This window comes from Sinocyclocheilus rhinocerous, unplaced genomic scaffold, assembly GCF_001515625.1.
Source record: "Sinocyclocheilus rhinocerous isolate Xijiao unplaced genomic scaffold, SAMN03320098_v1.1 scaffold260, whole genome shotgun sequence".
Taxonomy (NCBI): domain Eukaryota; kingdom Metazoa; phylum Chordata; class Actinopteri; order Cypriniformes; family Cyprinidae; genus Sinocyclocheilus; species Sinocyclocheilus rhinocerous.
The window spans coordinates 222,135-236,624 of NW_015637541.1; the positions used below are offsets into that span (position 1 = coordinate 222,135).

At 35.5% G+C, this 14,490-nt stretch overlaps 1 long non-coding RNA gene across 1 annotated transcript in view; it reads left to right on the plus strand.

The window, feature by feature from the left end:
- Positions 1 to 342: 342 nt before the first annotated feature.
- LOC107749015 (uncharacterized) overlaps positions 343 to 14,490 on the plus strand; it is a 17,630-nt gene continuing 3,482 nt past the window's right edge. The window contains exons 1-2 of the long non-coding RNA XR_001640983.1: positions 343 to 353; positions 8,539 to 8,555. This is a non-coding gene — a long non-coding RNA (uncharacterized LOC107749015). The remainder of the gene's footprint in view (positions 354 to 8,538; positions 8,556 to 14,490) is intronic.

Consider the following 14,490-nt stretch of genomic DNA (forward strand, 5'->3'; position numbering starts at 1 on the left):
GATATTATTAATAGATTTTGAATGCTGAACATTCAATGAAAATCTGAATTTGAAAGTAAATTAATGCATTAAGGCAACTTTTTTCAAGCTCAATTAATTGGAAAAAAATACAGAAATCTAATTTCAGTTGTATTTTCCTCATATTATAAACATTCTACTGCCAAAAAAAAAAAAAAGTAAAGAGGAACAAAATTTTAAAAAAGCATCTAAAATCATGATGCTTATCTTGAAAGTATTATTTTATTGAGATGTTTTTTAATAATATTTGTAATAAATATTTATTTTATATTTTCTGTTTTAATTTTAATTATCTTAAATATTTAGTGCTTTTGTTGTGTTCTTCTTTTTCATTAGTTGTCATTCATTTTTGTTAGTTTTAGTTATTTTAGTGCATCAAGTTTATCTAAATGAAAATGAGAAATGTTGCAACTAACTGAAATAAAAATAAGTTTAAGTGTGTTTTTTTATTTCAGTTTATAAGCTATATATTAACATTATTAATTCATTAACTAACATGAAACAATAATGAGCGACATATTTTTACAGCAGTTATTAACCTATAAAATAACCTAATTATCCAATAAAAATGCTCATGTTCATGTTAGTCAGTGCATTAACTAATGTTAACAAAAACAAGTTTTTATTTAAAAAATGTATTAGTAAATGTTGAGATTAACATCAACATTTTTTGAAGTAGTTTTCATGGTTAGTTCATGTTAACTCATGTTTACAAATGGAAGCTTATTGTAAAGTGTTACCACTTTTTTAAATAGTTTTAGTTATCCATAACAACCCATGTTGCTCTGCAGCATTCAGACATACGTCCCATATGAACAGGTCCAGTTACATAAACTAAGCCTTTAACTGAAGTTCACATCCTGATCCTCACTCATCTGAGCTGATCTAAAATGATGCACTCCTGTCTGCTCACAACACAGCGGTCCGACTGTGATCACAGCAAGATTACAGGCTTTATCTGCTCTGAAAGAAGACACAAATAGAGCTTCCATGACCTGTGCCATGCCAGGGCTGCGCTTTGGTATCTCCAAAGATACTCTATAGTGCTTTTCTCATCCAACAGCATGTCTATGGAGCAAGCGAGCAATGCAATACAACTAGAACACAGCCATCATAGGCGGAGGGTGAACCAACTCCAGTGTAAGGCTAAAAGCAGCCAAATGTATTAAACATCATAAACCTGTCTTTTTAGGCAAGAACCAGACATGGGTGTAATGTAGGCTAAAAAAATGTTTAATGGGACTGCATTTGTATTTAACGTGATTACAATTTAATAAAAACGTTAGAAATTGATAATTATATAAACTTACATTGTACTTACATCTGCGCTTTGTTGTTTATGAGAGAATTCGCAAGATTCCGGAATTAAGTCAGCGAACGCGCACACACTCAACAAAACTGATGAGTTTTTCAACGATGACTCATCTGAACGCCTCTGATTGGCCATTGCATTCCTAAGCTCAACAGAATTGTGTGTGATTGGTTAAAATGCGCAACACTGTAAAAACGCCTAAAATGAAATACGGTGCAACATGAGCAGATTTTAATTTAATGCCGCAATCGACACTGTCTATTCATATTCACTTTGATAGAAACAGACGTAATAGATTTAATTTATTGGTGCAGGGGCATTTTTGCCCCAAGTCCCCGTGGCCAGTCCGCCTATGGCAGCCATCAAAAGGCACCTTGATTGTAACAATCTCAGTTTAAACGAGGTGTGAGAGGTTAAAAGGATATCGAGGGAAAAGCTTCATGCAGTACCAACAGAACATCAGACGTAGGCTACTCTGGAAGCTTCTTCAAAAAGCGAAGGCTGTTCTGATCTCCCATGCTGAGCTTTCTCTCATAAGCATGATTTTCTCTCTGTGAGGCGTTCACTCCATATACTGGCTCTCTTAATTAGCTGGAAAGATGTTTCTGTGATCACTGCCTTTATATGTCAGACTCATTAGCTTCTTCCTGGAGATTTGTTCTGCTTATGAAACGCATGGGTACACTTTTCATATCGCTGTATTTTACTGAGAAACAGAGCCAGAAACGAAATTAGCAGAGAGATATCAGCTCCATCAGTTCCTAACGATTCATGATGCAAGGATTGCCAGGCGGCTTGTTGGATTTGAATCGCAGTTTTTACATCACTGTGGCACTTGAGTTTTTATTTTATAGCAATGCTTTCTAAGACTGGAATCACTTAGTATGTTTTCATCCAAGATGCGGATTTAATTAATGGCCAAAATTGGAACATCATTGTCTTAATGCCATGTTGGGCACAAATTTGTCATCATCTGCAATTAACTTAATTTATTATTATTTTTTTTTAAATAATTATATTATTTTACTTTTTGTTGTTTTGCAATTCCACTGTCTATTTGAAAATATTATTATATTTATTCCATACTAAAACTAAACACTAAATTAAAAAAGTCTTATTAAATTTATTGTATACAAATGGAAAAAAAAATATCAAAACATAAAAACAATTTGTGTTTAGGAGAACAAAATCATCACTTCTGGTGAAAAATCCTAGCTAACAGGGAATGATTTCTAAAGAACATTAATTAATGCTCTGGCAAGATAAAAAACCAGTAACAATAATAGGATGCTGGTTCAAAGCTATGTGGTCTATAATAAATAAAAATATTATAATAAAAATATTATTTATACATCATTCATGGAACCCTTTTCTGAAACATTTAATTTAAATCGGATGTTTGTTTGTTTTTTTCAAATGTTACTACTTACTACTTGTTTCAGAACATTCAAAAATAACATTCCCAACATGTTTACAAAAATAAAAAATAAAAAAATGGAACATTCCTTTAATGTTTTCTCTAACTTTGGCATAACCAAAAAAATAATAATGTTTTAAAAACATTTTAAAAACTGTAAAGTTTGCTTAATGTATTCTCTAACATTTGTGTAATTAAGAAAAAAAAATTTTTTTTAAACTTTTTAAAAGCTGGAAAGTTCCTTTAATGTTTTTTTTTTTTAACATTTGCATAACCAATTTTAAAAAATTATCATCATCATTTGAACATTAAGATAACATTTAGAAATATATGAGAACTTAATGGGAATGTTAGCAAAATGTTCTTAGAATATATTTTTGTTAGCTGGGCTAATGCAAAATAAAAATGGTAATGGATCTTGTAAAGTCTCTGCGGCTCTTTAATTAATTTATTCATTTTTACTCAAAAAGATTAACTGTTCAAGGTAAATTCTGAATGCCATTCATCCAATAGACATTTATTGATTGTGCTTCATTTTCTGCAATTTGCTCCAATGGATGTGCCAAAGCTCAACCTCCTCTCCCACTCGGAAATCTCTGACACAAGGTTACTTGAAGCAACACAATGAAGAGGTCACGTGGATCCATTTCCAGATCTTCAAATGGAGTCCTAAACGATTTTTCAGCTCTGTGATTTGTAGTTCCATTGTCGCAAAAACAGATTTTCTGTAAACAAAAGAACATGTCTATCCCCAGAGCGTGTGCGGTGCTCCTCATCCATCTCATCCTTTTCTCACTTCACCGAATTTCCGAATTTCACCGAATGCTTTTCCTGGAATTTATCTCGCAATTCTCTGCGGAGTCATTGTAGAGTCCCGGAGACCTGGAGCATATCTTCTGTTATTAAAAGTTCTGACCAAAGGCACTTCAAAGCAGCACAATAAAGCCTAAGAAATCTGCTCTGTCCTCTATGGTTTAAAGATTAGAAACGCAACTCAACTAAATCAAACAGAGCCGGCAAAACAAATGGACTGTTCTCCAAAATAAAATGACCACTGTGTACTATTAGGAGTAAAAATATATTGTCAGCTTTCAAGCAAAACTTGGTTTATTTAACTGTGTATAGCTACTATCTTGCTCTGAGCAAAGTAAATGTAATAGGTTACAGATTACATGTTACCCTATTTAAAATGTAATAAGTAGTCTAACTATTACTTTATTAAAGTAATGTAATTAATTACATTTGATTACTTTTCTAAATTGCTAACGAATACTTTCAACTGTTAATCATTTTGAAACATTTAAAGCAGTCAGGGTTAACCTTACAGTAGTAATCAACACTGATTACTGGCAGACTTTCAAAATCCATCATCACTTGAATTAAGATTATAAAAATGACATTTTCAAGCACAGCCACCACAAAATCGGACTTTAGCACCTCTTTTTAATTTGAGATCGTTCTGAGGATGAATACAGATTTTAAATCATAACAAGACATAGTTTAATAGCTATAATACTGTGTTTGAAATCAAATCTTTGCATAGCTACACTCTAAAAAGTGCTGGGTTGTTTTAACCCAACTTTGGGTCAAATATGGACTAACCCAACTGTTGGGTTCAATTTTTCAATTACATTTTTAACCCAAAAGTTGGGTTAGTCCATATTTGACCCAAAGTTGGGTTAAAACAACCCAGCATTTTTTAGAGTGTACAACAGGAAACACTGGCATCTAACAATGCCTTGGAAAAAAACGTTAACCTTAAAAAATAAAGCATATACCTAAGCCTAAATAGGAAATAAAACAGTTATAGAATAAGCATGTGTCCTATTCTGTGTCCTAAACTCCTGAAACATTGTTGTCTCATATTTTAGAGAGCAGTCAATGCAATTTGGGATAGGAATCAATTAAATCTGTGTATGTGTTTGAAAATATTCAGATGCAACCCCCTTTCTAATCGTTAACATTTTCATAACTGTAATTTAATTACACATTTTTTCTCAGTAACTAACAGATTACAGTTAATTTATTTTGTAATATATATATATATATAGTTCTGTTTCAATTGTTAAAATTGTATTACAGTTGTCTTTTAGTAATTATTCATATTCATATTTTAATTTATATATATATATATATAGTTCTGTTTCAATTGTTAAAATTGTATTACAGTTGTCTTTTAGTAATTATTCATATTCATATTTTAATTTATATATATATATATATCTGTGTGTGTGTGTTTATATATTTTATTACTTATATATTACATTATTATTTTATATTTTATTCATTTATATATCAATTTATTAACAAATGCATATATATACACTTCGCAAATTCTAAACAGAACTAGAATTATAATCATATTGTTTATATTATTATAGAATACTTTGAATGCAGTGAAAGCTGCTTTGGTAAAAAGTGTCTGCCAAAGGCATAAAAAGAAGAAAAAATGACCACTGCATACATTGTACAAAGTGAAAATGAGCAGTCTGGGAGCAATTTGGGAGTAATGGTTGCAAAAGGAGCTATTTCTACCTCCTCTGCCCTATAAAAATGACTTCTGTTGCAGTCAGGTTGGAGCATTACAAATTATGGCTTTAATTGAGTAAGTTATATGATAAAACCGTTTGAATTAGATCAAACACATTTTGGTTATACCTGATTAAATATTTCTACAGTAGTTATGATACACATCCTGCAACCTGGATCGAAGGAAACTGAGTGGACCAAGACTATTAACAAGCCTCCCACCAAGGTAAAAAACCAACTCAGCAGATGTGCTTTACTGACTTCAGCAGTAAAATGCAGCTCTCCGGGCTGTGGCGGCATCGGGTTCAACAGCTTCTGCGTAGGTCATGTAGAGAGTCCTGGCGCCTGATCTCCGTCTGATAATGAAGTCTGTAGAGAGAGATAAGTCAATCAAGACCAGTGCCGTGAGACTCTCAGCGCCTCCAGCCAAGAGCCGCTCTCAGGCCAAAACATGTGCTCTCTGGGTTTTCCAGTAAACTGACACATCATGCACAAGCTAATGTGAAACAAGAAAATCATATATTTATCAACGTAATAAGGAGCTTGTGTTTGAAGTTTGGAAACACCTATTGACTATTATTTTCTTGCAATATTTTCAACATTTTAGAATAAATACACTATTATATATGTCTTTAGTACTTTTTTATCAATTGAATGCATTCTTGGTGAATAAAAGATTTTAATCTTACATCAAACTTATGAATTTAAGTATATCATGTTTTTCACAAAAGTATTAAGCAGCAAAACGAAATGTTTCATGAGCAAATCAGAATATTATGATTTCTGAAGAATCATATGACACTGAAGACATCAAGAGCATCAAGAGTAATGATGCTGAAAATTCAGCTTTGCCATCACAGAAATAAATTAAATCTCATGAATCAAGCAAAAGTTAATTTAAATTGTAATGATTTTTTTTTTTTTTTTTGTAAAAATGTTTCACAATATTACTGTATTTTTTATCTAATAAATACAGCCTTGGTGAGCTAACTTCTTTTCTATTTGAAAAACTTGTATTATTCCAAATGTTTGAAAATAGAAAATTTGGAATAATATATTTTTTTTATTATTTTAATTTGTAAATTGTCTTTATATTTTATTTTTACTTTTTTTAAAAGTCATCAAATAAAGTGGTGACAGACAGACAGACAGACACAGACAGACAGACAGACAGACAGACAGATAGATAGATAGATAGATAGTATTTTAGCTCCAGCTGGGATAAAAGGGAACCATTGGTATAAATAAAAAATAAATAAAAATAATAAACAAATGTTATTTGTAAGCATTTAATCAGAAGGCTTTGCATCAAAAGGTTTAAGACCACAAGAATTATAATTTCAGTCCACAATGTCCAAACATTTGACTGGTAGTTTATGTTAAAAAAGCTTTTCAAGCTTTTACCTGGTTAGGTACTTAATAAAACAGAAAAAAATACCTTTAACGCTCTAACGAGGTTCCAATTAACTTCAAAGAGCGGGTAGCATTTTCATCTCTGTAGAGTAAACACATTTTTATTCACATGATAAATGGGTAAAGTGCTGCAAGGTTAACTAAAGATGTAAGGATTTGGACAGATGAACAGAGACTTTGATTATATTACAAGTGTGATAATCAATATCTCTTCTCTAGGGTTTGTCACCTTTACTAAATCGACTAAGTTTACCTTATTAGAAGCTCTAACAGTAACAGAGCAAGCACTCTAGTAAGATAGATAGATAGATAGATAGATAGAATGTTTAATGTCTAAATTATGTCATCTTCTGAGCTAGAAAGTGTAATTTAGAGATTAACAAACTAACATTATCCCATCATACAGATGCTGACATAAAGACCTGATCCTATTCATCCTGAAGCTATTTTCCCATCTAACATTAATGTGTAAAAATAGCAAGCACCAAAAACAAAGGATTCTAACATTAAAAAGCTTGTAAGGCTATCACCCTGGCTAATGTAAAAAGGGTTGGGTTAAGATGTTCCAGAGAGGCATGCAGGGGGGAGAAATTTAAAGAGAGAGTAATCAGTGAAAATATATCCAGTCACCTGGAGGCAGGAGAACACAGCGTCTCTATCTGAGACGTCATGCTAGTTGCCTAAAATACACACAAATATATTACTAGCATCTTACAGTCAAAACACACCTCATTTCTCTCATTCAAGGGGTTCAGAGACTTCTCATTTTAATCAGCGGTAGCCATTATCTTCTCTTTGCTCAGTAATTATGTTTGTATCAAAATTGTGTGGCAATCAGAGCATGTTGTCTAAACTCAAGCACTCACGTCTGAGAAAGAGTGCACAATGTTTTACTGCATCAAGATTTTAAATAAATATACCTAAATTGCTGTCGGTTTTCTATACAAAGCTTAGGAAAAATAGGAATCTCGCAAAGTTTGAAAAGCTCATGTAAATGTCATTTATTTATTTATATTATTTTATTATTATTATTTCATTTCATTTCATTTTTTATTTTATTTTAATTTATTTTAGGATTAAATTTAATTTGATTATTTATTTATTTTATTTGTATTTATTTAGTTTATTTTTTGACAGCCCCACTTTCATTATATATTAAAACACTGGCTAATTACTAAAAACAGGGTTCGTACAGAAACTGCAAAACGAAGGACTTTCAAGGACTTTTCAAGCACTACTTTTTTGGTTTTCAAGGACTACAATCAGAGATCACAATATCATTATTATCTTTCAAATTCTAATAAATAAACTTATAAAACAAAATGTTACAAATAAAGTGCAGCACATGCAAAGCATGTAATGGCAACTTTAACATCTGAAAGGATACTATGGAAAAATGATCGCTTTACTTATTCAAAGTAATTTTTTTTTTCATGAATACGTGATTGACCTTAAAAGTAAAAGCTTCATCATACACTTGGAAAGTTATGAGCTAGGCCTATATTATGCTTGTAGACACTAGGGGTGTGACAATACACTTAGTTCACGAGATGAGACAAAATACATATACTTGGTTCACTAGAATGAGACAATATTTTAATACTATTTTAAGAAAATTTAAATGGCAAAATATTTGTCTTTTAATCACAAAAAGCAAAACAATGTTATATTTTGAAATATTTTAACTAATCTAGAGCCGTAACTAATGATTATTTTGGTAATCACGTAATCTACTGATTATTTTGACAGTCAAGTAATCTGATATTTTTAGTAATAAAAATAGACCTAAGTGAAAACAGTCTTTAGTATGACCCTTTCAAAAATATGGCTGTTTTCAAGGGTTTTCCAGGACTTAAATTTCAAAAAGTCAAATTCAAGTACTTCAACTACCTTGTGTGAAACCTGTAAAAATACGTGTTTAAAGGAACAATACCTTTAAAAATGAGGAGAAAATTGTATTTATTTATTTATTTACGGCATTGCATCGCATGGCAGCCCCTGGTTCCCTTTCATGGGAACTTCGAACTGCGTCCTCTAGGGGTCGCTATGGGATCCACTTTCATTATATTTAAAAGACTGCCTAATTACTAACAATTCAACTTTAGCATTTCTTGGACATAATGACATGAATAAATTAGATTTTTTTTTGTTCGGGTGAAAAAAAAATGAGAAAATTATTTTATTTTATTTTTGTTATTTTTCACATTGTATCACATCGCATCACATCACATTGCTTGACAGCCCCCCGGTTCCCACCCACTTATATTAAATGTTCCTCAGACATAATGCATAAACCACTGAATTTGAATTTTTGGGGCAGCAATACCTTTAAAAATTAGGAGAAAATGTATTTTATTTAATTTTATTTTAGTTATTTTTCACATTGTGTCACATCACATTGCTTGACAGCCCCCCGGTTCCCATCCATTTTTATTATACGTTCCTCAGACATAATGCATAAACCACTGAATTTGAATTTTTGGGTGAACAATACCTTTAAAAATAAAAATAAACTTCTAGTTTTAATTAATGAATGAATTTATTTTATTTTATTTTATTGCTTGACAGCCCCTGGTTCGCATTCATTTTCATTATATTAAAAAAGACTGGCTAATTACTAAAAATTCACCACTGGCGTTCCTTAGACATACAGTAATGACACAATGACTGAATAAAATTTTTTGGGTGAGCTATACCTTTAAAAATGAAGAGAAACTTCTAGTTTTGCATAAAAAGCACATTTTCTTTGCCCTTTTTCTGTAGTATCTGCCTAGTAGGGGTGGAACGGTTCAACTTACTCACGGTTCGGTTTGTATCACGGTTTTAGAGTCACCGTTTCGGTACAGTTTGGTATGTGCTATGTTTAGGCAAAAACTATAATGTCAAAAGAAAATAAGAATAAATATATATATTAAATATAAAGAAAATAAGAATAATCTAATTACAAGCAACAGCACAAATAAATACAATAGAGTAAAGATACAAATAAAATTTGCAGGTTTTAACTGGCAAAGCTTAAACGAGTTTAACTTAAACACAGATATCAACGTGTGCTGTTCAGGTCTCACGTTTTAGAGTCACCGTTTCGGTACAGTTTGGTATGTGCTATGTTTAGGCAAAAACTATAATGTCAAAAGAAAATAAGAATAAATATATATATTAAATATAAAGAAAATAAGAATAATCTAATTACAAGCAACAGCACAAATAAATACAATAGAGTAAAGATACAAATAAAATAAACATTGATTTCAGTTTTTTTTTTAGGTAGGTCTAACATTAGTTTTCAGGTACAGAAATTGAATAAAGTAATGAAACGTAAAACAGCATTGCATATTTTACTGTATAAATTAAATATTAATCTTTATTAAAGTTACAAAAGCTATTCAATCAAGAGCAGTGACATAATTTTTGTGTGAATTTGTCCATTTAAACACAATACTTCAGAGAAAGCTTAATATTTGCGCCTGTTCTGAGGCGCGGGTTTGCGCTTGCAGGTTTTAACTGGCAAAGCTTAAACGAGTTTAACTTAAACACAGATATCAACGTGTGCTGTTCAGGTCTCACCTGTGCGCGTGCGCCTCAGCACCCGGGTGATGACGGAATTAATGCTCATATTCCAGCATACGGCATTCACATTGAACAAGAGCCAACGGTTTGTCCACGTTTTTTTTTTTTTCATCGCTTTTGTTGTAATGTATTGGGAAGCCAAAATGCGCATCCATCAACAGAAACATATATTAGCCGAACCCTGTTTGTTTTAAGTGTTATTTATAGCAAACCATATTACAGATGCATTGTCAGATTTAAGTTGAACCGCGGTCCTACCGCGTGCCAAACCGTGTGTGAAGAACCGTACAGTCCGATTTTTTTCCACGAACCGTTCCACCCCTACTGCCCTGTCTGTATACCATTCAACTCGTTTTTAGCCATTTTGGACACTTATATGCTTAATTACTCTGCCATCTGGATATGCAATAGCAGTAATTCACATCATTCTATAGGGCTGTAGCTGTAGATGTATGCAGCATCATGTGCGGCTGCAGAGCTAAACATGACAGTCGTAACAGCAGCGACTGAGCGGAGCAGCATGGAGGTGCAGTGCTAACCGTGCTGAATACCCTCCGGGCTGGCTGGACCATTTTGCCTGGTATTGATTTATTTTCCAGTCCATTCAGAGCCAAACGTAACTAGAAGGGCTGCATAACAGCACGGCTCCTGCTTGTGGCAGTGATGGATGCTCAGGAAAACAATGAGTTTCGTATAAGCATTTTTCACACAGGGGGAAAATATACACCAGGATCTGCGGCTCATCATTTCCTCTACGTGAAATATCAAGCCTATTTTGCTCCTTAAAGTACAACAAATCAAAGAAAAACTTGAGTCTTAGCCAGTAAATCACTGTAATAAACTTTCCCCAAGGGACTTTTTATAGTCCTGAGATAAATGCACCACACTGACTGCTCATAAAGTACACAACAGAAAGATTGATATTTTGCAAATGCCTTTACCAAAAAATTTAATAAAATGCTGTACCATGGTTCTGTAACAGTTATGAACTCTTTTGTTGTGTTTTCACTTTGTTTAGTCATCTGGTCTGTTTAGTTCTACTATGCCCTCGTTTAGTTCATTGATTCATTGGTGCTTATTAGTTAATTCCCATCACCTGTTTGTCATCAGCTGCCTGCCTTATTTAAGCTCACTACTCTTTGGTTCTAGTCTTTGTCTGGTATGTTTGAATTGGTGTGTGTCAACCCCTCATCTATGTGTATTATCTTCTTCCTGGATACTATTAAACTACTTGTTGAATTTATCTTCGTCTTCGTGTGCCTTCCTCGACACGACCGTGACAGAATACCAGACCCTTAAAACAAAAATAAGCGGCGGCCCTCCTCCCCGTTTTGTTTCTGTTGTGGTCAGTGTTTATTTTTCGATTATGGATTACCTGGTAGATCTCCATCCCCTGCTGAAGCAGGGACATCATCCCGATGTCCTCCTCCTTCTGTTGGAGCAAAAGGGGATGCCTCTCGAGGTCCACGCGGCGATCTTCGTGGAGATCGACAACCATTCCAGCAGCCCAGACAGCAGCCTCTGCTCGTTCTTCCTGACAAGCCTCAACAAGGAGTGCAGAGCGCGGTTGTCCGGAGGTGGACCTCGGGATTCATTCGCTGCCTTTGTCGAGTTGGTGCTGGTGAGCAACAACTCGCCATTCACCATCGGCCCCGCAGAGGAGTGTCTGTCCAGTCCCACTCCGGACACAGAGCCCAGCCCACCATCACCCCTCTTCGCAGAGCTTCAGCCCAAGCCCACCGCAGATGGAGAGCCAGAGCCCATCACAACCCACGAGACAGCGCAAGAAGGAGAGACTGAGCTGGGGATTGCCACGGAGCCAGAGCCTCCTCAATCGTCCAACCAGGTGCGAGAGCCGGCTACATCGCTCGCGACAGTGGTTGTTACAGTGGAGTGCGAAGGCGTGGAGGAAAGCCCTGCCCACTGCACCACTGGGGGTGAGCAAACACAAGACTCTGGGGATTATGTGGATGAATATGCCGATATGCCATGTCTTTTGCCACCTGATGAACTTTCGTAATATCCTAAAATCCCACCCAACCTCCCTCTCCCACCTCCTCTTCTGGACTTTGAGTACTCCTCTGCCCCTCTCCCGCTGGTTCCTGCCAGCCCTCCAGCTCACCCTCAGCTCACCATCTGTGGTGTGGGCTCGCCACGGGTCTGCCAGTCACCATCGGCATCAGAGCTGGAGGATCCCTCGTCTCCACCTCCAGCCTCCGAGTCCCGGACTCCACCTCGGTCTGTTGTCCCAGCGGCTCCACCTCAGCTCCTAGCTCCCTCGTCACCCGTCGGCCCACCAGCTTCACAGGGCTTCCTCGTCCCTCCGGCTCCGCCTTGGTCGGTCGTCGACCCGCCATCACCTCTGGACGGCTGCGCCTCGTCATTCCGTCCCACCGGCTCCGTTGGGCTCCTCCCTCCCTCCAGCTCCTCCTTGGTCCTCAGTTGCCCCGGCTCCTCTGCGGACCTCCAGATGCCCGCCTCCGCCTCGGTCACCAGAGCCTGCGGCTCCACACTGGCCCTCCAGATCCTTGCCGTCCCTCTGGCTCGTAGGCTCTCCGTCTCCGCCTTGGGCTCCACCACCACCTTCTCCGCCGCCGTCAGTCGACCAACTGGAGCTGCCAGCTCTTCATCCACCATGGCTTCTCCCTCCGTCGGCTCCACCATTGGCTGCCATCATGGCTGTGGCCTGGGTCCCACCTGGCTCCGGTTCCCTTCTGTCATAATTTGATTATTTATACAGGTATAAAATGGCAATACCATAGTAAACAACAAATGACTGTTATATATATATATATATATATATATTACACAAATGAGTTTAATATATTTTCGATTTTATTTTAAATACAGTCAGCATAGTAACACATGTTTTTAAGGTTTTAATTTTAGTTAATTACAATAACCCTGTCTTGAATAAGGTTTTATATATACAATATATACGGTATATAAGTTAAGTTTCTAAATTAAGTTAAGTTTAATTCAAGGGGTTGAACAAAAATAACAAACGCTTATAGGAATTACAACCGTTTTTATGCACAGTCCCTCCCATTTTCAGGGGCTCAAATGTAATTGGAAAAATATAATCATAAATAAATAAAATGTTCATTTTTAATATTTAGTAGAGAATCCTTTGGAGGCAATGACTGCCTTAACGGTGTAATAGGTGATTGTCTTCAGAAACATTTTTTGTTATGCTGGTTGAAAGTCTCTTCACATCCCGATAGCAATCATTTCGGAATGTGCACTTTAAGCCCATATTCATTATAATATATGTAATATTATACATATTAATACATAATACATATTAATATGTAACTCGAATATGTTTCGATCAACAGCTAAAATAATAAAAATTGTGCCTGTATCCAAATATACAGTGGGTACGGAAAGTATTCAGACCCCCTTAAATTTTTCACTCTTTGTTATATTGCAGCCATTTGCTAAAATCATTTAAGTTAATTTTTTTTCCTCATTAATGTACACACAGCACCCCATATTGACAGAAAAACACAGAATTGTTGACATCTTTGCAGATTTATTAAAAAAGAAAAACTGAAAAATGCTCAGTATTTAGTAGAAGCACCCATTTGATCTAATACAGCCATGAAAGATCTCCTATTGCGCCTTTAAGTCTGGAATTCATGGACATCACCAGAGACTGGGTTTCCCTCCTTTGTGATGCTTTGCCAGGCCTTTACTGCAGCTGACTTCAGTTGTTGTTTGTGGGTCTTTCTGCCTTTAGTTTTGTCTTCAGCAAGTGAAATGCATGCTCAGTCTGGTTAAAATTAGGAGACTGACATGACCACTGAAGAATATTTCACTTTTTTTACCTTCAAAAACGCCTGGGCTGCTTTTGCTGTATGTTTTGGCTCATCGTCCATTTGTACTATGAAGTGCCGCCCAATCAACTTTGCTGCATTTGACTGAATCTGGGCAGACAGTATATCCCTATACACTTCAGAATTCTTCTGGCTGCTTCTGTCTTCTGTCACGTCATCAATAAACACCAGTAACCCAGTGCCACTGGAAGCCATGCATGCTCATGCCATCACACTGCTCCACCATGCTTCACAAATGACGTTGTATGCTTTGGATCATGAGCTGTTCCAAGCCTTCTCCATACTTTTTTCTTCCCGTCATTCTGGTACAGGTGGCGAACCCGCTCTCGTGAAGTCTTCTCTTGATTGTAGACTTTGACAGTAATACATCTACCTCTTGGAGCTCTTGGAGA